The sequence below is a fragment of the Petaurus breviceps genome, unplaced genomic scaffold, assembly GCF_028583685.1.
Source record: "Petaurus breviceps papuanus isolate PSGF00001 unplaced genomic scaffold, PetGlider_PUasm1.0 90444, whole genome shotgun sequence".
Classification (NCBI taxonomy): Eukaryota; Metazoa; Chordata; class Mammalia; order Diprotodontia; family Petauridae; genus Petaurus; species Petaurus breviceps.
In genome coordinates, this window is record NW_027187256.1 from 4122662 (window position 1) to 4126817 (window position 4156).

Sequence of the window (4156 nt, forward strand, 5' to 3'; positions counted from 1 at the left end):
AAGGATGCCCATAATGGCTAAGAAAGCAACTTTTCCAGTATTTTCACCTACTCCAGAGCCTAACCACCCCCACCTTATCAGTGTCAAATGTTTGACCATAAAAACCATCTATTTACTCATTTTTTTGGCTTCAGAAAGTAGTTGTTGGTTAATTTATTGTTTCAAGATAAAGAACTCTATAGATTCCCCAACCAGTTGCTAATACACTCCTTTGTACTTTCTCCACGGATTTATTTTAAATTTTATATTAATTTATTTTTATATACTTATTTTAAAATTTTGAGATCCAAAATTCCCCCTCTCCCAGCCACTGAAAATGTAAGCAATATTATATCAATTTTACATGTGAAATGATGCAAAACGCATTTCCATATTATACATATCATATAAAAACAATGAAAGTGAGAAAATTGAATTTCAATTTGCACTCAGAGTACATCAATTCTCTCAGGAGACAGACACAATTTTTCATAAAGTCCTTCACAATAGACTTTGATTACTATATTGCTTGAAGTAACTAAATCTTCATACTTGAGCATCAATATGATATTACTATTGCTGTGTACCATGACCTTCTTATTCTGTTCACTTTCCTCTACATAGTTTATGCAGGTTTTCCCATGTTTCTCTGAAACATCCCTAGCCTCATCATTTCTTTTTTTAATTTTTTTATCTTTATTAATTTGTTTGTTTACTTTTAGTTTACAAGATTCAGTTCCACAATTCCTTGAGTTACAAATTTTCTGCCCCTCCCTCCCTTTCCCCCCTCCATGGCAGCATACAATCAAGTTAAGGATCTGCAAATGCTTTCACATTAGACATTAGTCAGGTTATAAAGAAGGATGGTGTCAGATGGAATGAACAATGGAAAACAGGAAACAATACAAAACAAGAAAAAGAAAAAGAGCAGGTAGTTTGCTTCAGTTGGCATTCAAACCCTGTTCTTTCTAGTTCTTTCTCTGAATGTAGACATCTCACTCCATCATGAGTCTTTTGGGTTTGACCCTGCATTGCTGAGAGGAGTACAGTCTATCAGAGTTGGTCATCACACATATGTTGTGTCTGTAATTGTGTACAAATTTCTCCAGGTTCTGCTCTTGTCATTTAACATCAGTTCATATAAGCCTCTCCAGGTAAATATGAAGTCCATCTGCTCCTCATTTCTTATTGCACAATCGTATTCCATAACATGCATATACCACAACTTGTTCAGCCATTCCCCAGTTGATGGGCATCCCCTTGATTTCCAATTTTTTGCCACCACAAAAAGAGCTACTATAAATATTTTTGGACATATGGGTCTTTTTCCCACTTCTATGATCTCTTTGGGATACAACCCTAAAAGTGGTATTGCTGGATCAAATGGTATGAAATTATTTATAACCCTTTGGGCATAGTTTCAGATTGCTCTCCAGAATGGTTGAATCAGATCACAACTCCAGCAGCAATGCATTACTGTTCCAATTTTTCCACATCCTCTCCAGCATTTGTCATTTTCCTGTTTTGTTATCTTAGCCAATTTGACTAGTGAAATGTGGTACCTCAGAGTTGTTTTAATTTGCATTTCTCTAATCAATAGTGATTTAGAGCATTTTTTCATATGCTTATACGTATCTTGAATTTCTTCCTCTGAAAACTGCCTGTTCATATCCTTTGACCATTTATCAATTGGGGAGTGGCTTGTATTCTTACAGATTTGACTAATTCTCTGTATATTTTAGAAATGCAGCCTTTATCAGAGATATTAATTGTAAAAATTCTTTCTCAATTTTCCATTTCCCTCTTAATCTTGGTTACAATTTATGCCTCTACTTTCTAGCATTTTTAATAGGAATAGATGTAGCATTTTGTCAAAAGCCTTTTCTGCATCTATTGAGATAATCATGTGGTTTCTGCTAGTTTTATTGTTGATATGACCAATTATACTGAAAGTTTTCTTAATATTGAACCATACTTACATTCCTGGAATAAATCCTACCTGATCAAAATGCATTATTCTTGTGATAAGTTGCTATAGTCTTTTGCTAATATTTAGTTTACAATTTTTGCATCTATATTAATGAGGGAAATTGGTCTATAATTTTCTTTCTCCATTTTATCTCTTCCTGATTTAGGCATCAGTACCATATTTGTGTCATAAAAAAGAATTTGGTAGGACTCCTTCTTCACTAGCTTTCCCAAATAATTTGTAGAGTATTGGAACTAATTGTTCTTTAAATGTTTGATAGAATTCACTAGTAAATCCATCTGGCCCTGGGGATTTTTTCCTAGGGAGTTCACTGATGGCTAATTCAATTTCATTTTCTGAGATGGGGTAATTTAAGCAATTTAATTCCTCTGCAGTTAATCTGAGCAACTTATATTTTTGTAGATATTCATCCATTTCCCTAAGATTGTCAAATTTATGTGCATTCAATTTGGCAAAATAATTCCTAACTACTGTTTTAATGTCCTCTTCATTGGAGGTAGATTCACCCTTTTCATTTTTGATACTCATAATTTGGTTTTCTTCTTTCTTTTTTTTAACATATTGACTAAGGGTCTATCAATTTTATTGTTTTTTTTATATAACCAGCTCTTAGTTTTATTTACTAATTCAATAGTTTTCTTAATTTCAGTTTTCTTAATCTCTCCTTTGGTTTTCATTATTTCTAATTTAGTATTTAATTGGGGATTTTCATTTTGTTCTTTTTCTAGTTTTTTCAATTTCATGCCCAATCATTGACCTCCATTTACTCTAATTTATTCATGTATGCACTCAGGGATATAAAGGTTCCCCTAAGAACTGCCTTTACTGCATCCCACAAGTTTGGGTATGTTGTCTCATTATTGTCATTCTCTTGAATGAAGTTACTTATTTTTTTCTATAATTTCTTGTTTGATGAACTCATTTTTTAGGATTAAATCTATTTACTTATTTTTTCTCAGATTTTAAGTAATGGTAATCCAATAAACTGGTAGTCAACATGTTCCACATATGCTCTGAAATTCTCTTAGTCCTCAGGCCATAAATAAGTGTGCTAAACATTGGGGTGATGACCAGGTACAAGTTAACCAGCAGCACCCTGGTGTGGAGGGGGACAATTACCTGCCCTAAACAAGCCAAATAGATAGATATCCTGGCAGGTAGGTAGTGAAGAACTATGACCCCTACATGTGAACCACATGTGCTGAGTGCTTTATGGCAAGCATTCTGGGAAGAGATATTGAACACACCTTGAAGGATAAGACTATAAGAGGCAACAATGAAAGATACATCAATAGCCACAATAATGGAGGTGCCAATCAGGCTATAGAGGCTGCTGGGCATATGGACAGCACATGCCAATTTGGCCACAGCCATGTGCTCACAGTAGGAATGGAGGATAATGTGAGAGCTACAATATGGAAGGTGACTAACCATCCAGCTCAGGGGGATTAAAGCAATGGTGGCCTTCAGCAAATTGGCCATATTAATGGCAATAATTGTGGTGTATTATATATGGAGGGGTTTACAAATAGCCACATAGTAGTCAAAGGCCATGGCTATCAGAATCCCTGACTCCATGGCTGTGGTTGTATGGATGATGTACATCTGGAAAAAGCAAGCAGTGAAGCCCATATTGCCATTGCCTGACCAGAAGATGTTCAACATTTTTGGAGCAACAGAGGTTCTGCAGTAGCCAAATCACACAGGAAAAAGTACATAGGTTCATATAGACCAGGGTCTGTACAAAATACAGTTATAATGAGGCTATTCCCCACAAGAGCAAGATAATACATGATGCAGAGTGCTGCTGCCAGCCAGTCTTGAGCCTCTTCCAAGCCTGGGACACCAATGAGAAAGAAAGTGGTAGAAGATAATGTAAGATTTGAGGGTAGACTCAGCATGACTGGGGAGATTTCTTCCTGTAAGTAAAGCCAAAAATGCAATCAGAGCCTAAAGATATAGTATGAGAAAGAAACCCTCCCTTTGCTACTATTGTGCATTTTGGATATAACTACTGTATTTATAAATATCCATTTTAGAATCATGATAGAAGAGAATTGAAGCAATGATATGAACTCCAGATTTCCAGAAAGATGTGAGATGCTGAGTTCAAAGAACATCTAAGTAGGATACTATAGACTAACAATGTCTAAAAAAAGTCTGCACAAGAGGGATGGGAAGCTCTTT

General features: G+C 35.3%; 1 pseudogene; it reads right to left on the reverse strand.

Annotated features, from left to right (window-relative positions):
* Window positions 1–2914: 2914 nt before the first annotated feature.
* Window positions 2915–3870, reverse strand: LOC138177801 (olfactory receptor 52I2-like; annotated as a pseudogene).
* Between the last annotated feature and the right edge of the window lie 286 nt (window positions 3871–4156).